This window comes from Suricata suricatta, chromosome 9 (assembly GCF_006229205.1).
Source record: "Suricata suricatta isolate VVHF042 chromosome 9, meerkat_22Aug2017_6uvM2_HiC, whole genome shotgun sequence".
Classification (NCBI taxonomy): Eukaryota; Metazoa; Chordata; class Mammalia; order Carnivora; family Herpestidae; genus Suricata; species Suricata suricatta.
In genome coordinates, this window is record NC_043708.1 from 101550494 (window position 1) to 101571749 (window position 21256).

General features: G+C 45.5%; 1 protein-coding gene across 6 annotated transcripts in view; it reads right to left on the reverse strand.

Moving 5' to 3' along the window:
* Nucleotides 1–21256, reverse strand: part of DAPK2 (death associated protein kinase 2) — a 116277-nt gene that overhangs the window by 85052 nt on the left and 9969 nt on the right. The gene's annotated exons all lie outside the window — the stretch shown is intronic.

Genomic DNA, 21256 nt, shown 5'->3' on the forward strand with positions numbered 1-21256 from the left:
AACAATGGTCACCTCTAAGGAGGTGCTAGAGAGGTTCAAGAGGATGGGGCAGGAAATTTCCAATGCACTATTTGATTTTTTTCTTAATTAATTAGTTTTCTTTTTCAACTATAAAAGTTCAACATGATCATGTTAGAAATTATATCTGAAATGTCACATGGCCAACAAATATATTTACTGAGGGAATGACAGAAAAAAATGTTTATACTATGATGTAATTAGGGGAAATGGGATATAAATTATATCTTCGGGGTTATCATAATGTCAAACAGACAAAAAAGAACAACACAGAAGCAAAACCATGCACAGTCCCTAACAGTCTAGTCCCTGGAGGCCTGAGGCCCCTGCCGTCCCCACCCCTAGCTGATCCACAAGGTGGCAACCAAATCATTAAGGAGCCTCTCATTCCACAGCCCCAGTGTGAGAGGCAGTCACAGTAACATGGCAAATGTCCTGTAAAGTGAGACAGGTCCAGCTCCCTCACTCCAAGGGAATATGGAGGTGGAGTAAGCCTTAACTCTACCTGGGGGCTGAGACCAGATTTTTTTTTTTAATATTTTATTTATTTTTGAGAGAGAGAGAGACAGAACATGAGAGGAGGAGGGGCAGAGAGAGAAGGAGACACGGAACTGGAAGCAGGCTCCAGGCTCCGAGCTAACTGTCAGCACAGAGCCCGACGCGGGGCTCGAACCCACGAACTGTGAGATCTGACCTGAGCTGAAGTCGGAGGCTTAACCGACTGAGCCACCCAGGCGCCCCAAGAGACCTTATTTTTTGTGACTAAGATTTTAGGCTAGGAGCTGCAAGTTGGAAGACATGAAGTGAACCTGTGCAATCTTAAAAGACCAGACACTAGCAGCTTAAACTATACTAGATGCCTTTGAGATTAAGTATTTGGCAGAAAAGTGAAGCCAGGCGCAAAGCTCCCAAGCAGCTGAGATGTCTCTGATTACCTTGCAGCAGCCCTGTGAAGGCAAATACGTTAAGAAAATAGAAGGGTTCGCTTTAGGAAGGGGCAAGAATTTAAAAGCAAAGAACCTAAGGGGTGCAAGGCATTGAAACACAATCTAGCACAACCCATACATTGCCAGAGAAGGAACTGAGACCCCGATAAGAATACATTCCTCCTAAACTGCCTGCAGAACCAGGAAGGAGGGGGCTACCAAGTGACCAGTGACAGGCCTCCAGGCAGCGACTGGGAAAGCAGGCTAGAGCTAAGAAATGATCCGTTCTGGAAAACTACAGCTGGCTGCACGTCACATGGAAACCACAGGAGACACGGGCCCTGTCCCTGTAAGTGTTCCAGCCTCACATGAATAAACCATGATGCCACGGTGAGCAGATAGAAATCGCCTGCTTCAAACTAATTAGTCATTTCACTTAGTAAATCCCGACCTTCTTTGGGTGTGGCTGGCAGCTTTGCCAGAAAGAAACACCTTCCAGGTAGGATTCCGGGCTGGGATGCTCAGAGTCCTCATGAGGTTGTGCTCACATGAGTCAAATGTTTATTCACCTTGCTTTCCTCAAAATTGGGCTCCAGGATGGCCTCTCCCTGTCCCAGAGAACCTAACCCTAGAGAAGTGGGGGTATCTTAAAGACTCCTTACAGAGAAAAACATGGTTCTGCCCGCAGTTTGGTGTTTTAGGAGTACCACCTGAGGGGTCAGGAGTGCTGGGGAAAGAGGTGGAGGAGTGGATATCTCTGACCTACCTCAGGCACAGGGAGATCTTTCATGTTGGTCCAGGCCCTGCTATTATCAGATCTGAGGCTGTTGGGACATCAACATTCAACCTGAAGGCAACCTTCCAGAGCATTGAACAGCCCAACACTCATTTTCCAGAGAAAGAAATGAGGACTGATAATTTAGGAACACATCACCCACTTCCTGGATTTTCATTTCTCCAAACAGCCCTCAGATCTCTGAAGGAGACCTGAAATCCTGGATGAGACCCAGAGGCCACACTTTCCTATGCCAGTGAATAGTTGACGGGCCATCAATAGCTATGTATCGAAGACCACACACAAAGCACTACAAGTGAGCTTACATCTAAATGAAAACATAGGGATGTCTGGGTGGCTCAGTCACCTGAGTGCCTGACTTTGCTCAGGTCATGATCTCACAGTTTGTGGGTTCAAGCCCCTGCATCAGGCTCTCTGCTGTCAGCACAGAGCCTGCTTCAGATCTTCTGTCTCCTACTCTCTCTGCCCCTCCTCCACTACCTCCTCCCCACCAAAACTAAATAAGCACTTTTAAAAAATGAAAAATAGACCTGATCCCTTGGAAAACTTAATGCCATTATATAAAAACAAGACTTGGGGCACCTGGGTGGCTCAGTCATTAGGCGTCCGACTTCGGCTCAGGTCATGATCTCACAGGTTATAGGTTCCAGCCCTGCATCAGGCTCTGTACTGAGAGCTCAGAGCCTGGAGCCTCTCTGTCTCACTCTGTCTCTCAAAAATAAATAAATATTTTTTTAAAGTTTAAAAAAACCCACAAGACTTGGCACCATTGAGGGAGAACAGAGAAATTACTAGATAAGTGAAAGGCATGGAGTAAAAAATAATCCTAAAAAGAAGTGCCCAGAAAGTATAAGAAGATCCAGCCAGAGGAGGAGAGCAGATCTTTGCAGCGTGGTCAGACAGGGAGAGGCAGCAGGAGAGGGTACCTCATGGGCAAGGACCTGTGCAAGCTGCAGTCAGGCAGAAAATAAATAGTGTGGCTGACCCAGGGGACCCTGCCATGCCAAGGATACTCCCTCTCTTGCCTATGCCATCCACAACAAGGACAGCATGTTCCAGGTGGGAGTTACTGCTCTGAAGTTCAAAAGCAGCTAACACCAGGGCTCTCTGAGCTCTTTACACAAAAGCCTCCCATTGCCAGTCTATGGGGGGGCCAAGACGCACTTGAACATATGGTCCAAGAGGCTGCCTGCAGAGGAGAGGCAGCTGCACATGAGAGCACTGACCCCAAAGGTCTCAGACAGCTCCAAGAGGAAAAAGGAGTGGCAGGTAGGGCAGACTTAATAATGGTCCCTAAAAAGATATGTCTATGTTCTAACCTCCAAAAGAGATAAATGTGACCTTATTTGAAAAAAGTCTTTGAGGATATGACTAATTTAAGGATCTTAAAGATCACCCTGGATTACCAGGGTGAGTCCTAAATCCAATGACAGGGGTCCTTAAAAGAATGAAGCAGAGGGAGATCAGACAGAAGAGGAGGACACATGGAGACATATGGGGAGAAGGCAATGTGAAGACAGAGGCAGATATGGGAGCGATGCATCCACAAGCCAAGGAATGCCAAGGATTACCAACAGCTGCCAGAAGTTAGTAGGGGAAGGGGAGGGGGATGGAAGCCATTCTCCCTCAGAGCCTCCTGAAGGAAGAACCCTGCCAACACCTTGATCTTGGACTTCTGGTCTCCACAACTGTGACAGAATAAATATCTGTTGTTTTAAAGCACCTAGTTTGGGGTAATTGGTATGGCAGCCTGAGGAAACTAATACAGCAGGGCAGGGGGTGGGGGAGCAGGGTGGGGAGTTTCAGGAGCTCTGGGAGATGATGTCACTCACGTTTGTGCAACAGTGTCAAAGACAAAGCAGCCTCTGGCTCCCGCGGACTTTAGGGTAGCTGGATACAGGGGCCATGAACAGGAGCCCGCCCTGCTCTCCCATCAGAGTGCAGGGCTCACTACCTCTTGGGTTCTCTGTCCAGAGCTGTGGTCCTGTCCATCCATCCTCATTCACACTTGACTACCTTTGTCCATGAGCCTCACAAAGTAACTGGTACCATCTCTGTCCAGTGAGTTTCTCAGAGTCCATCATCAGAGACAGGCAGTATAGTTCAAGTGGAAAGTGTTCTGGCTTTGGAGTCAAACAGACTTAGATTCATTTTTTTCTAATCTTATTTATATATATTTTTTGTAATCCCTACACCCAACGTGGGGCTCAAACTCATGACTCCAAGACCAAGAGTCACATGGTATTCTGACTGAGCCAGCCGGGTGCCTCAAAGAGACCTATGTTTTAATCCCAGAGTAACTTGGGATATGAGTGACTGACCTCCTGAGCCTGTTTTCTCATCTCTAAAGTGGGCTAAATGCCCACTAACTATGACAATTAGAAATAGCACGTGTAAAATGCCCAGCCTATGGTCTGCTATATAACAGGAGCACAAGAAATGGTAAAATTATCATCATTATCATTTACATAAATGATGACGTTAGTCTAGAACATTGGCCTGAGCCCACCTTGTTCTCGTTGTGGTGGATACAAAGAGTCACAACCTGAAGGCTGTCCTCAAGGGCAGAGAGTTGTTGAGCATCTTTTGTGTTCCCTCTTCTTAGTCCCTCCTTCCCCAGTCACTAGGTATGACCCCAGACCCCTATGTACCTCCAACAGACACCCAACACATACTTGTTTTGTGAATAACAAGCAAATAACATTGAGTGAGTCACCCAACCTCTTGAAATGTTGGTTTTCTCATCTGTAAAATGGGACAACAGCATCTACCTTCTCTGCTGCCTCATAGGGCAACTGTAAAGACCAAATAGAGACAGCAGCCACAGAAGCATAGAAGCAAAGCCCCAAACTGTACTTCAAAGCCTATAGAGGTTGGCTCTGCTGGGCCTCAGACTGTTACAGTGAACCTGCATTTCAAGACAATAGCAGGTCCAAGTCTTAAACTGGGTGCAAACTTCCCGATTCTTCCTAGCCTGGAGTCAGAAAACCTTGACACTGCCTCTTCCTAGCTGTGTGACAAAGTCACTTAACATCTCCAAGCCTCAGGGACACCTGGGTGGCTCAGTTGGCTAAGTGTCTGACTTTGGCTCAGGTCAGGATCTCGTGGTCTGTGTGTTTGAGCCCCGCATTGGGCTCTATGCAAACAGCTCAAAGCCTGGAGCCTGCTTCAGATGCTGTGTCTCCTCTCTATGCTCCCCCCAATGCATGCTCTGTCTCTCTCTCAAAATTAAAATTTTTTTTAATTTTAAAAATTAAAAAATAAACATCTCCAAGCCTCAGGTTGCTATCAAAGGGGGTTAATTACTCCTACAGATCTAGAAACATAGCCACAAGAACCTAATGAGATCATGTATGTGAGTGTGTTTGGTGAACTGACTTCTATAATTATCATTATTATGTCAAAAGCAGACACTATACATTGGTATTCCTCAGAGGAACAAACTCCTGGGCCAGAAGGAGGAAAGCACAAATACCCCAGCTCCCTTCAATTTTGGCAACTTTGAAGCCTTCTCCATTAGAGTTCTATATGGCTTCGTCAGGAAACCAAAAATATTCTAGCCACAACTCTGGAGAACCACAAGATAAGCTATTTTCCATAATGGGTACTGCTGGGCTTCAAGTAACTTGGCTGCTTGGACAAAAAAAAAAAAAAAATAGTTTTTTTAAAACACCACAGACCACAGTTCAGCCCCATCCCCCAAAACACACATCTCTTTTCCTAAGAAAATAAAGTAAGTGGAAACCAACTTTAAGTGATGAAGTCCAACTCCGAGACATTCATTCTCGGAAAGCAAGCCTTCTTGGGTGAGAGGGAGGACAGAGCATTTTCCAGTTACAGTTTACAGGCAGACAGATTTCCAGGGAAGGTGGATGAGGAAGTGAGGCTTCTGGCCAGCCCTTGGGACTGGATCTAGGAGCCCAAAGAGGTAATCGCTGCCTCAGACTCAGAAATTAGTTCTACTAATCCAGCTAAGAAGCCAAACAACATTAAGAGTCCTTCAATGATTGTCTAATTCACCAGGCATAAAGTAGACCCATAGATCAGTATCTCCTCACCCGTAGGCCTTGATGCTACAACCTTAAGCTCGATCTCTTTTCTCCTCAACAAATACCCATCCCTACCCCCACCCCCAACAGCTCACAAGCAGTCAGCAAATAAAAGGCCCTCTAGACTGGCCAGAAGTGACCTCACAGGAGGCCTACCTATCTCATGGTTCTCATGGCCCTACTGGCCCCTTTGGGTCACCCCAGGGCTGAGGAGGACAGACACACGCAGTCCTGGGATGAGGGCTGCAGTTACTTGCCCACATTTTATACTTGGGGTGCCTCTTCCTCCAAAGACCCTCAGTCCTGGATGGAGCCTGCATACACCTTGTTTGTTAGCTCAGGCTCCCTTTGGAACTTTTTATATTCTCTAGTGTAAAAACCCAATCTTGAGAGGCAGCCTGGCTTGGTAGGAAGACCAAATGCTCTGCAGCCGGGCAGACATGGGTTTGAATCCAGACCTGCTGCTGACTAGCTCTGGAGCTTTGGAAAGATGACTCTCCTGGCTCTGGTTTCCTCATCCCTAAAAGGTAGCTAATGCCTATCACATGGTTTTGTAAGCATTAGTGATAATATAAGGAAGGCTCCTGGGATACCGTTGGCGCTTAATTAGCAGGAGTTATTATAATCGCACTGCCACGCCCATTCTAAGTCCTGGTCTTTCCAAACCTGGCTCCTGCCACCTTCAGCTCCCATGTACCCACTTATTAGAGTGTCCTAGTCTCAGGTCTGGGCCAAGCCGGGCCCAGGCCACTGTGGTGTACAGAGCTGGCAAACAGAAAGTACTCAAAGCAGTAAGTGTTTGTTTACTTAGGGGAAAAAAATCCCGAAACCTCAAATGAGTGGAATTTTTCCCACTACATTCTGCTTTCATGGGCACAAATCAATAAGTAAACAAACATAATCAGGGTTTATTCAAAAGAGCAGTCTCTCGCATATGGACCTCTCTTTTGATGGCCATGTTACTACACAATGTCCAGAAGGCCAAACGCAAGGGTCTGAGGTACTTGGGAGATTCTGAAATTTCCTCCGGACTCTTCAAAGGAAAATATTTTATTCCTAACACATTGCCCTTTTCTAATTAATCTAATTAATTACTTCTAAAAGTAATAGGGGAACATTGCAGACCCAAATAGGCAAATAGGAAAAGTTTTTGAAAAATCCAACTTAGTGATTCTGTAGAGAATGTCATGGTGAATGTTTTGGTGTACTTCCTTGCATTTTTTTCTCTATATGCCTCAGGGAGCTAAGTAAGTACCCGTTCTGGTTTAAAAGCTAACAGATGACAATGCAGGCCAGCCAGGGCCCACAGCAAAGCAGTGAAGACTTCCTTGTCCTCTTTCCCATTCTCCCCACCCCTAAACAACTTATTTGTTAGTGACACATGTCCACATTGCATAACGACCTCGTCTTATCAGGGCTTGGTGAACTTCTACCCTCTGAGTGAGTTAACATAGTCATCTCTGCTTTCCATTTTTGTGCCACAGAGTCAATATTTACTAGCCATGTTGCTAAAACAGGCCCAGGGCATGGACTTGGTATCAAATGGCCCTGTCTAATCTCAGCAGCAACCCCAATGACACTAGATGCTTTCCTGTGCCACAGGCCACAGCTCCAGGTGAGTGACTCCTGCCCTAAATGAGGAAGTGGCCTCTGGCCCAGAAAGGATGCTTGACATAATCATAAAGTCCAGGAAGGTAGCACTGGGAGATACTTAACTATTAGAGATGGGGAAATTGAGGCCGTGTAGGGCAAGTCTTGCCTAAGCACATGCAGCTCCAGAACCAAAGCCTGGACCCCTTCACTCCACACCAGACTTTCTCTTATTGCACTCTCATTAAATGCCTCAACATAGAGAAACAGCAGAGATTGTAGGAAAAAACACTCATTTCATAAGGCTCTTCATTGACAGCTGGGCAAGAGCTGCTCCGAGATGGTCCATTTCACAGGGGTATCTTCCCAAGAGTGGCCTGGTCTCTTACAGTGATGGCATCGTCAATTCCCCAGTCTCTTACTGGAATTCACTCATTCATTCATTCATATAACAAACTGTTATTGAACCCAGCTATGGGAAGGTATTGCTTGCTTTATCAAAGCAGCTCTACTTTACCCACACCTCCTCTGGGAAGGATCTCCCTGTCGCTGTCATAGGAGACAGACCATCAGGTAGCCCCAAGGGAGTCGGAGGCTTAAGGGGAAATACCTATAGGAAGGAAATGTGGGAGAATGGTGGTTTGGCAGTAGATCCCTGACAGCATACCTTTGGAAGAAAGTCCCTATTCCCAAGAGCACCTCAGGTACTAAAAGAAATAAGCCCAAAGAGAAAGGATGGGTGACTTAGTGGATACCAAATACCTGTAGTGTTTCTGTGGAATAGTAGAAAGAGCAAAGGACCTGCATTCAGACCCCTGTTGTACCACCAAAATGCTGCATGGCCCTGAGAGGGAAAGAGCCTGGCCCAAGGCCACAGAATATATTGGTGGACAAAGTGGGACTTGAATCAAATTCTTGACTCCACGTCCATGCCCAGATGCCACGATGAGGCTTTCTACTCCTCTTATCCTCAGAGAGCCCCAAGAAAGCCACAAGCCTGATCTGGAACTTCCACGGCAATAGGACTTCTCTCCATCTCCTCAGTTGAGATTGGTACCTGCACACAAGGGGAAGCTGTGGCACCTTCTCTCCTTAGAGCTGGATACTCCACTTGGATTTACAGAATCATGCTCAGCCACTTCCAAGAGAAGCAGGAGTAGGACAGAGGCCACTAGGCTAATCCCAGTGCAAGAAGAAGCTGTGATGTGGGGCAATTCTGACACACAAGGGGGAGAACAAGTGAGCATTCTGTACAGCTGCTGGGATGTCACACAGCCCTGCACACTTGGCCTGCTCCCCTGCTCCGCCCCCTCCAGGCAAGAAAACAAAGAAGGTCGTGTGAGCAGAGCTGTGAGGAAAATGATGCTGCATTTCTGCTTTCCCCTGGGCTTCTAGACACAAACTCAGGCCCTTGGGGCTCAGCACTGGCTGAGCACCAGTATGGTTGTGCCAGCCCTGGTGTTTGCTGAGTACCGGCTGTGGGCCTATCCCATGCTAGAGGTGGCGGGAACACCAAGTAAAATAAACATCGGCCCCTGTCCTCAAGGGATTCACAGTCTGGCTTGGGACACAGAATGAACCTCCAAAAAGCCTACTTGAAAGCAATTATATATGAGGCACAGACTCTAAGGGCTATGGCTCCTCAAAGCTGGAGAGAGAGACGAGGCTGGGGGAAGGACCTCGCAAGGCTGCAGAGGAATAGGAGGCACTTTCACCGTACTTGAGGACTGAGGATAACTAGGGGAAGAGAGGGAGATGACAGAGAAGGTACTCTGAAGGAGCCTGGACACAAAAAACAACATGTGTTGGCAAGGATGTGAGAAAAAGGAACCTTCGTGCACTGTTCGTGGGAATGCAAAGTGGTCCTGCCATTGTGGAAAACAGTATGGAGGTTCCTCAAAAAGTTAAAAATATAGAACTACTCTGTGATCCTGAAGTTACACTACAGGGTATTTACTCAAAGAATACAAAAACACTGGTTCAAAGGGATACATGCATTCCTATATTATAGCAGCATTATTTACAATAGCCAAGATACAGAAGCCAAGTGTTAAATTATATTATATTATATTACATTACATTACATTACATTATATTATACTATAATTATATATAATGGAATATTATTCAGCCATAAAAAATAATTAAATTTTGCCATTTGCAATGACATGGATGTAGCTAGAGAGTACAATGCTAAGTGGAATAATTCAGAGAAAAATAAATACTATATAATTTCAGTTGTATGTGGAATTTCAGAAACCAAAGAAACAAGGATGGGGAAGAGAGAGAGAGAGACAGAGAGAGAGAGAGAGAGAGAGAGAGAGAGAGAGATCAAGAAACTGATCCTTAACTATACAGGACAAAATGATGGTAGCCAGAGGGGAAGGTGGGAAGGGATCAGTTAAATAGATAATGGGGACTAAAGGGTGTGATGAATACTGGGTGATGGAAGTGCTGAATCACTATATTGTGCACCTAAAACTAATATAACACTGTATGTTAACTAATTGGAATTATAACTTTTTTTTGTTTATTTATTCATTTTGAGAGAGAAAGGGAGAGTGCATGCACACAGGTAGGATAAGAGCAGAGAAAGAGAGAGAGAGAAAATCCCAAGCAGGCTCCATGCTGACAGCAACTTGGTGCTCGATCTCACAAACCATGGGATCATAACCTGATGACCTGAGCCAAAACTAAGAGTCAGACGCTGAACCGACTGACCCTCTCAGGTACCCCTGGAGTTAAAACTTTTAAAAACATTTAGAAGCACTTCGGTGGCTCAATCAGTTGAGCGTCAGACTCTTGATTTTTGGCTCAGGTCATGATTTCACAGTTCGTGAGACACAGCTTGTGCTGACAGCATGGAGCCTGCTTGGGATTCTCTCTCCCTCTTTCCACCCCTCCCCTACTCACTTGAACTCTTCAAACTAAAAGGCTCAGACAGAGGGGCACAGCAACCAGGGTGGAGGATGTTTAGGAAGTACTGAGAGGTAAGTTTGGGCAAGGAGAGTAGGCAAAGCAGTGGGTCTACGTCAGACATATCCTTCAGTTTAGTTGGCCAGCCACTTATTCCCGACTCTGTGCCTGACAGAATCTAGGGAAGACATGGTTTCAACATTGGCCTAAATCACTTTCCCTGTGCAGAAGAAACTAAAGTGGCAATAAAACGGGAAGGCAGATAAATCAGAGCCATATAGCTGTGGGCATAGAGTACAGCTTTACAAAAGTAACCACTCAAGTGCCACTTAATATCTGGCTACTGGGCAAGCTCACAGAGAAAACAGAAAATGTACAACAGAGCTATTACTAAATGAGCACCTGCAGTTATTAACATAGCTTAAGGTCTAGTCTCAGTTCGTGGTCATGTTCTTCAAAGCATTAGGCAAAGGTTTTCTAGACTTATTTGGAGTAGTTGTTATTTAGAAAGAGCTTCTAAAGCCAGCATAATTAGGGCTATCCTCCATCCTGACTATGTTAATTTGACCACTTTGCCTTTGCTCACACCAGACACCTGCTGAGATGTCCCCCTCACCCTTCACCCCCAACCCCTGCTTGTGCATGGTGTCTATCATACTCAACATTCCTTTCTTGCTAGAACTACTCTCTTACCCCCCCCCACCCTACCCCATGCCCCTCACGAGCCCTTATAGGTAGAGTGAAGCTGGGCTGGTCCTTGTGCAGGGGTAGCCCCCATTGACCCAAGAGCAACTCATTCATTGGCTAGCTGGTATCCTATGAGATGGCTGGGCTGAGAAAGCTCTGCCCACTAGGAGCAGTGATACTTAGCTAAAAACAATTTCCCCATCTCTAATAGTTAAGTGTCTCCTGACACTAGCCTCCTGGACTTTATGATTATAATAATGATTATGATAATACAGAGACTTGTTCCATCAAGAGAAGAAAAGTATTAACCGACATCTCTGAGAGCCTGCTATGTGTCTCAAGTAATATTTCAAAGAAGTGATCTTAGATCCAGTTGTATATTCTACACAAATTGAGACACCTTAAAAAAATACAAATGCTAGAGCCCTACCCAAGACCTTATAAACCTCACTTTCCTGGCACGTAGGCATGTTGTTTATTTGTTTGTATATCTTAAACCTCCTGTGTGATTTGGATATACAGCTGGGATCACAACCATGGTGTTTCATGTTTCAGTCTTAATCTCATTCAGTCCTCTAGAGTCAAAAAAGATCTTCATTCACATCCTGGCTTAATAAGGTAGGTAGTATGTTCTCCACTTCACAGAAGAGAGAACCAAGGCTCAGAGAGGTGATGCAACTTGCCCAAGGTCATGGTCACATGGGCAGTCAGTAGTAGTCAGTTTTACCCAGGTTTGACCCCTCACGTCTGAGGGATACATTCTTGGCTCTGTACTAGAGAGGACTAGTTCAGGTGCCCCATTAGAGATGGTCCAGCTACAGACCTTCCTAGAAGGTAGTGAAGGTGGCAGCACTGGGAGCTGGGGAACTTGAAGGGGTGGGGGGGGAGCCAGGTCAGCCTAGCCAGGACCTGGCAGTGCTTCCTGACCATCAGAAAGCTAACATCTTCTCAGAGACATGTGCAGACTCCAGGAAGGAACCCAAATCAGGGCGAGACATCAGAAAGAATTTCAAGACCTCAATCTCTACAAATGCTGCAGTTAGCTAGCTCTGAAGGTGCTTTACAAAATGTCTTTCTCTAAGAAATATTTTCAGGATTGCTGGTTGGACCTGTGTTTACAAACTCTTGTGGATACACAGTCTTATCTCCACTTGATCTGGTCTCCCTGCTCCGAACAGTAGGGACTGGATCCTATGCCTCTGTTTCCTAACCTGTAAAATGGGGACAGAGACTTCCACCTGTCTGCTTGCCCCAATCAGGAGTCCCAACAATCAAATGAGGTAACAGAAAAGTTGCTCAACCCAGCTCCTCCCCATGAGCAAGCTCTTCAAAACAACTGACTGCCAGGCTTTTAGCATAATGGTGTCCATATCTGTGACTATTTAACTGGGCACTTCTGAAATGCCAGGCTACACCCCTCACATCTAGGGCAGGAATGGGGAAAGTGGTATTTTGAAAGTTGCTCAGAGCTTTTACCATGTGCTAAGAGAGAGAGAAGACTCCATCATTGAGGTAGGGTGAGTGCAGGTCAGAGATGGCTATTGTTTGGGAAAAACTTTAAGGGTCTTTGATTCAGGATTAAAAGGCCAGGGTCCACTCAGGGAGAAGTTATAATAATAAGGAGCTAAAGTGGCTATTTGTGAAGAAAAGGGGGTCTCCTCAGAATACCCTGCAACCAATCTCAGTGTTGAGGGAAGGCACTCAGAAGTGGGCCGGAGTCAGTGCCTGAGACGAGGAAACAGAGGGAGCCCAGGCTTGTCTCAAAAGAGGAAGGGGCCCCTGAGCCCAAGGCTCTGAGATATGGAGGAGGATGTGAGTGCTCCCTGGGGACAGTCAGAAAGGCTGGATTAGGAACAGGACTTCCTGTTGCCCTGGAATGGAATGCTTGTTATTCTTATTTGGACATTGAAGAATGGGACCCCAGAAGGCTAGAAAACATGAAGAGACTCAGATTCTACATGTGGTATTTCAACACTTCTGTGAGACAGGGTCCATCTTCTGATGACGACACAGAGCCTATGAGAGCGAAGCTGCCGGAGGTCCAACAGCTCAGAGCAGCAGAGTCAAAATCAAACCTGTGCCTGGTGGCCCCAGCAACCAGAACAGTCACTGTCAGCCTCCTATGCTGAGCCTGTCCCCCTGCTGAAGTCCCTCAACTGCCACTCTCTTCTTTGCCCTGTCCCTCAGCTGGGAAGGGGGGACAGAGAGGATAGAAGGGGGACTCTCCTCCAAAAAACTGGTATGAACTCTTTGCCTCCTAGAACCACACTGTCACTGACATCTCCTCTGTAGCTTATGGGACCTTTCCCAGGGTGCCAAATTAACCTTACCCCAAGGAGAAAGGGATATTTCATCACCTCCTAGGCCCTGTGGCCAGGACAGCAGGGGCCAGCAGCTCAGAATTTGAGATTAGGGTTCTGAGTCCTCACAGTTACATGCTGGCTGCCAAGGGCTAGGGGTGAGCAAGGAGGCAGTGCTCGCCTGGAGGTGCATCAAATGCAGGACAGCTGGGTTCTCAGCAGATTTCCTCTAATAGTCCACCAAGAGCATGAAATAACTGTATCAACCTCCCTCCTGTTCTCTGGAGAAGACCTGAAGGTCTCAGGCAAAAAGAAAATTCTGGGCAAGGTGCCTGGGTGGCTCGGACCGTTAAGCCTCCAATGTTGGCTCAGGTCATGATCTCACAGTTCATGAGTTCAAGCCCCGCATCAGGCTCTATGATGACAGCTCAGAGCTTGGAATCTGCTTCAGATTCTGTGTCTCCCTCTCTCTCTGCCACTCCCCTGCTCATGCTCTGTCTCTCTTTCTTGAATAAATATTTAAATTTTTTTTAAAAGAAGAAAGAATTCTAGGCATCTTGGTACCTCAGAGGGAGCACTGGACCAGGAGTCAGCAGTCACGGGCTTAAATCCTAGCTCTGGCACTTACTATAGCAAGTCAGCTGAACTCACTAAGCTCTGGCTTTCTCATTTGTAAAATGGGAGAAACACCTATCACCACGTAGGGCTGCAAGAGCCCTACACAAGACACATAATGAATCCCTGTGCCTAGTGCAGGACCAGATGTAGAGAAGACACTGAATCCCTAATACCCAGAGCTCCTTTCCCTTCTCCCTACCCTAGCACTCTCTGAAGAGGAATGGATTAACCTAGGTAGACAGTAGTTCTGAAACCCGTCTTCCTAGAGGTTCTTCATGGACTATAAGAGTGAGGACAGGGAAGGGCGGCAGGTGGACGTCTGCTCACCCCTTCTTCATCCCTTTCCATAACGGCACCTTCACTTTGATCAGTCTATATTTTGTCCCCCACCATATAATAATGCACTTTTTTAACGTGTTGCTGCTTAAATAGTAAACTCTACTGAAGATCAGGAGTCATCACATTTTTCCACAAAGAGTAAGATAGTAAATACTATGCATTGCAGACCAAGAAGCAAAATCAAGGACATGATATAGGTATAGAGAGAAAACAAACAAACAAACATTTCCACAAATTTTTAGTTGATGAAATTCAAAATATAGTAAGAAGTGAGTTTTGTTTTGTTTGTTTTTCATAATACAGGTCTTCCAATTAGAAGAATGGAACTTTTTGGTGGAGAGGGGATGTTTTGCTTAACTAGGTCCAAAGTCAGTGTTGTCACTGTCAATCTGTTTGAATTGCTCATCTGTAAAAACGGTTCTTAGTTCCAGGACCACTCAAACAGGTAGCTGACCAGAAATAGCTATAGGGCTGTAGTTTTCCATTCTCTGGACTAGATATGTAGGAGCCCATGCAGATTAAAGTTCTGCCCTGTACAGCTGTTGAAGGCTGTTTTAGGGTCTGGGGCAATCTCCCAGAAAGACATGAAAGTCACAGCCATTATCTCTGTGGGAAGACCTGGGAGCTTCAGGGTCGCCTACGACCTCCCTCCTGCACTGTCAGAGCCTGGGCTGCTTTACTGCAGCTGAGGTGATGGGTACCTCAGACCTGAACTCCTACCACTGTCCTCAGCCCTTACCCCCACGTGGGTTTCCCCAGCAAGAAGTAGAGGGGAACCATGCTCTCTGCCTTGCCCTTAAAAGCAGCCTGCTTTCCAGGCAACTCCTCTTCCAGAGCTCTCAGAAACATTTCTTTCTTTTTTCTTTTTTTAATTTTAGGGAGAAATAGAGAGCATGAGTGGGAGAGAGGGACAGAGGGAGACCAGAGAGAATCTTAAGCAGGCTCCGTGCTGAAGAATGACTTGGAGCTGGATCCCATGACCCTGTGGTCATGACCTGAGCCAAAATCAAGAGTTGGACACTCAACCAACCGAGCCACGCAGACACCCCTCAGAAAACTTTCTTATAGACCCCTTCCAGCCAGCTTCTAAAAGTATGGACAAAGAAGTAGAACCTTGCATTGGAGTTCTGTGGTCCCTAAAGACCTCTAATCCCCTCCCTCTTGGGGAAGGGAGGCAACACCACCGGGCTATGGGGAAGCGCTCTCTACCTCTGGTCCTGACGAGGCTGGGCCAGGTAAACTTCCTGAGCCTCATTTTCACATTTATAAAATGCGAATGGTTACATTTGCCTTACCCGCCTGTGTTGCTCTCAAAACTTCATGTTATCCAGTGACTGAAAATGTAATGAAATGAAAATGAAACATAAACACACGAAAGAGAGGAAAGTTGCAGAGAGAATAAAGTTTGGAACTAAGGGAGACACACATGAGACTTCAACCACTTTACATTTTCCCACCGTGAAAATATGAATCTATCTTTATAAAACTCTTAAACTACCAAAAACACGCAAAAAACACAATGAAAGCATATTGACAAAGCCATACAGAAATAAGCACCTGCTGGTGACCTCACAGGCTGATTCAATATCTAGTTTCAACCATTACACAAATCAGTCATAATCTTTGACCTGGTATTTCCCCTCTGGGAATATGCCCAGCAGAAATAATGCAGAGAGGAAATTCAACAAATATGTCCACGAAACATTTATTTTTAGCAGTGAGAAATAATAGGGGAACTTAAGTAAACTGAGAATGTCTACATAGCAGAATACTACAAAGTTAACAAAAGTATTTAGACTGTATTGTATCTATTTTTTTAAGGCTAGCATTCTTCAAAAATACTGGTGTCATGACAATCAAAGTAAAACTGAGTCATCGTTCCACATTAAAGAGGACTAAAGAGAGATGACAACTAAATGTAATATATGATCTGCATTGGCTCTTGCTATAAAAAATTGACAAAACTGAATGAGGGTTATAGATTGTATAAAAACATTATATCAGAGTTAGATGTCCTGAATTTGAAACCTGTACTGTAGATATGAAAGAGAATAGCCAAGCCCTTAGAAGATGCATAATCAAGTATTAAGGAATTAAGAGGCATAACGTCTGCCACTTACTCTCAAATGGCTTGGAAGCAATAATAAGATAGATTAAAAAAAAAAGAAAGAAAGAAAAGAAAGGAAAGAGAAAGAAGGGAGAGGAGCAGGCAGAAGTGGAGAGGGAGGAAGGAAGGAGGGAGAGAGGAGGTGCCAAAATGTTAAAAGTTGCTGTATCTGAATAAAGAATATATGGGAGTTCTATTAGTCTGAAAACTTTTATTAAATTTGAAATTATTTTGAAACGGAAAATGTTAAAGTTATGTGGACTCTGGATACACAGAAAGATCTAAATAAAACGTCACAAAAATAACACAACAGAAAATGTATGTACTGGCGATGAGGTAGAAAAGAGAATGTACGCCGTAGATAAAGGTACAGAATGACGTCAGTGATCCCCACATAAGCACCTCCTTCCAGCTCTTACGGTTTTCATAACGCAAACTGAGCTCAGAGAGACCTACCCCTCAGGGCGAGCAACTCGCCCTGTGTGCCAGCTTCTGACGGAAGCGTGGGCAATGCAGCCACTTTGTTTGAGTGGCTTTGTGCTTTGTCTTCCTAACAATGAGTGCTGAAAGCACCTCCCTCCTTCATCCGTGGCCTCTTGTCATCCAGGGCCCTCTGCGGTCGCCGGTCCTCCTGGCAGCTACATCCCTTCGACCCCCCCACCCCCATGTGTTCTCCTGTCCAAGCCCAGGCCCGGAGCTCCGCAGTCCCTGGCAGAGCCCTTACCTCGGGGTGGTTATCTGCCATCTCCTGGATTAGACGGTGAGGAGCTGTCCTGCCCAGGGTGATGGTTTCCTCCTCTGAACAACTGGCACATGTTTTAGGGGTCCCCCATTTAGCTCATGGCCGTTTCCATCTCATTTCATTGGCTTTTGAGGAGAGTATCGCTGTGCCCCAGCTAAGCCTAAGCTCTCCTGGGGTAAGGCCTGAACCCTAAATGTTCTATATGCACTATGGTGCCCAGTATACAGTGGATGCCTATAAGAGTCGTTGGACTACGATAATGACCTAAAGTACAGACATGCACATACGCATCCATACACACCACTCATCTTTCAGAAACTACTAGCTGAGCTAGGGCACAGCCATGGCCCAAAAGCCTTCCCTGCCACTGACATCAAGCTGAGAGCTTCCTGGTCCTGAAGAAGTTAAGCCTGGTGTTTCAGCAGGGAAGCCTTTTGGCATGAGTGACAAGAGTCCACTGTAAAACTTCAGTGACCCTCAGTTTCCTCATCTGCAGAGTGGGAATGTGACCCAGCTCATAATGTCCTAGAAGGAGTAGAAGCACTCAGCACAGACACTGATGTGAGTGCAGAAGATTCATTCTTAACATACGTCAGCCACTTTCAGCTTCCCAGCAACAGGAGATATAAATACCCATGCAATCAGAGAGGCACAAAAACCCCAGCCAAGGGCAGCAGACAGGACTCTGCCCGAAAAAGTTTCGAGCTTTTGTTTCTGACTTTGTCTAAGATTTGTTGTGTTGCATGGAGTGGAATTTCCCAGTTGGCTTCTCCTTGATGAGGCAGAGCTGTATTTTTGGAGACTGAGTTTCTTCATCTGTAAAATAGGAGTAATAACTCTTCACTGGATGTTACAAGGATTAAATATAATAATGTGTGGCCAGGAATGAAGGTAATTTTGCATTTTATTTCCCACTTTGTGCTTGCGAAATTCTGAACGTTCATAGATGCCAAGGTCTATGGGTGCTGGGGCCTTGGCTGAGATTTTCTGCCTCAGATTTAACTCCGAGCAGGTTCCAGATAGTGCTGCAGTCCACTGATGGGAATCGTTGGGAGCTGAGCACTTACCAAGTGTAAAAGGCCTGCTCTGGACACCATAGAGGGGAGCCCCACCTGGAGGAATCCTCATTGGGGAGATGACCAGGTGAACCCTTTCAGGTAGCATGAGGTATGATGACCTGAGGACTTAACAGAGATGTGGATCCAGAATAAGCAGTAATTAAGTCCACAGAACTGGGTGGAGTAGGATGGGGTGAGTCAGGCTTTGCTAGGGAGAGAGCATTTGACCTGGACCTTGAAGGAAATTTTTAACTTTTCCAAAAGCGAGGGAACAGCAAGAACAAGGAGAAGTCACAGAAGTTGTTGGGACCTTTGGCCTCTGTTTCAGTGCTATAATGACACTCAAAAACCTAGGGGACAGGGTGGGGGATGGGTGAACTAGATGATGGGGATTAAGAAGGGCACTTGGGTAACATATGGAAGTGCTAAATCCTTATATTGTTCCCCATGAAACTAATATTACATTGTATGTTAGCTAACTGGAATTGAAATAAAAACTTAAACAAACAGAAACAAAACAAAATAAGAAAACCTACCATCAAAAGAGCCAACTGCCCCATACAAACAAATGTGAGGTAGGCCTCATCTCGACCCTGGGCAATCCCGGGGGCCATGAGCACTGCCCTGCTCCCCCTGGCCTCCCCACCCTACCCCAGAAGCTTAGCACTTGGGGGAATGTTAACTCTGAATATATGTGCCTCAAGCAGACACAAAAGAGAAGGGGATGTGTGGGTGTGAGAAACAGCCCTGGAAAAATGAGAAGGTAGAAGTCGGAAATAAAAATAGTTGGCTGAGTTAAGGCTACTAATTTCTTGGTGGCTTGTCTTCTTAAGTTTTTTATTTAAAAAAAACCTTTCATCCAAAATAAGTCTCAAAGATCTCTATATACCGCTGTGAAAAGATACTCAGGGGCACCTGGGTGTCTCAGTCAGTTGAGCATCTGACTCTTGCCGTTGGCTCAGGTCACGATCCCAGAGTTGTGAGATCAAGCCCCCTGCGTTAGGCTCTGCACTGAGCATAGTGCCTGCTTGGGATTCTCTCTCTTTCTCTCTCTCTCTCTCTCTCTCTCTCTCTCAAATTAAAGAATAAATTTTAAAACATTTAAAGATATTCAATGTGTTTCATTAAGTGAATAAAGCAAGTTGTAGTTACTGATATGTGATCCCATCTGGGTCCCTGTACACACCTGCTTTACTTAGAAAAGTTCTAAAAGGCAACAGAAGAAAATTATCATCAAAGTCCAGCTGTGGGCATGAGACAAGGAGGGAGGGTAGAGAGAGTGGACTTTTTATTTGAACTCTTCAGAACTTTATGACATTTGCCATGCATTACTTCTATAATTAAAAAAAGGTTTTTAATTTAAAAAGAAATACCACAAGCAATTTGCTTCAGAGTTCACCTTGGAAACTCTTTCCCCAAGGACTGAGACTGGTAAATCCAAACACCTATGATTGTTGTTTCCTATGGTGCGTTGTGGTTAGACTAGGCTATAGAACCCAGCCTGAGTAAATCTGAGCTCTACATACTCCTGTAGGTTTTGTTTCTCTCCCACAAGAGGTTGTCCTGGCTAGGCTGCATGTGGGATCTTAACCACAGCGGAGCCCATCTGGTGACTCAGGTCTGGTAGGCAGCCCTATCAGTATGGATGTCGCAGGGAATTCCTCAGCTTTGTTTAGGAAGGGCAAGGCTCCAGAACAGTGGCTCTTTCCTGGCCCAAGGCTCCTGTCCCTGCAAAATGGGATTCTGCCTGGCAGGGTGCCTTTCAGCCTTTCATACATGAGCCGTGTAAGTAGCAGGGCTCATGGCTGTTGTCTTCACCAGGGAAGAGGGGGTAGGGGTGAGGGCAGGTGGGGTAATGGTGAGGTAGGCTCCTTGACAGAGCTGGGGCTGGAGATAAAAGTTGAATGTACATATCGATAAATATTTGGGTTTTTTTAATGTTTATTTATTTATTTTTGAGACAGAGCACAAGCAGGGACAGAGAGAGAGGGAGATAGAGAATCTAAAACAGGATCCAGGCTCCAAGCTCTCAGCACAGAGCCTGACATGGGGCTCGAACTCACAAACTATAAGATCATGACCTGAGCTGAAGTCGGACACTGAACAGACTGAGCCACCCAGGCACCCTTATCTATTTGTTTAAACTAGCACAGTGGAGTTTAAAAGCTTCTTGGGGTACCTGGGTGGCTCAGTTGGTTGGGCATCTGACCCTTGATTTTGGCTAAAGTATGATCTCATAGTGGTGAGATTAAGCCCCTCATCAGGCTCGACACTGGGTATGGAGCCTGCTTGAGATTCTCTCTCCCTTTGCCTCTCCCCTCCCTTGTGCTAAATAAATAAATTTAAAATACTTTTAAAAATAAAATAAGATAAAAGCTTCTTTAAGTACCATTTTCTGTACTGCTTATTCTGTGACCTTGGACAAATCACCTTACCTCCCCAGCCTCACTTTCCTTATCAATAAAAAGAGATTTGGACTAACTTCTTGTTGATATCCAGTTCTGCATGATATGTGATTTTTTTGACTTATATTAATGTAATAATCTAAGTAAAGGAAATCTAAGTAAGGAGAGTAATATAAGCACAAGAAAGAAGAAAGCACTGATCATTACGTGCTGCTTACATTAAAATGCCTTGTATTCTTGGGCATACATCCCCCAGGGGGAGGGACTATCTACCAGCACCCTCCCCCTGAGGAACATCACTCTTTCCCAAATGCTCAACCTCCTGACTCTGATGCTGTTACTCTACTCTCAAGGTCAATCAGAAAAGATCACCCTACCTTATATTCTCCTCCACTCCCCAAGAAGCAGTCAAATGAGATAAAAAATGAGTTTGCACGTTGTGGGTCCTTATCATGTGGTAACCAGAGCCCCAGACTAAGAGTAGTCAGACCACCAGTCTCCATCCTGGTCTGTGACCAGTTCTCTGAGTGACCTCGGACAAGTCACTTCCCTTCTCTGGACCTAGCCTTGTCTAAAAAGGAGAAATTGGATGGGTTTTTCTGCATAAGTCCTGCTCTAATACTCCCGTGCTCTACCCTACCCTGGTTACCAAGGCTGGGAGAAGCCAGAGTCTGCAGATTGCCACGTTTCTCCAAACACTCCAGA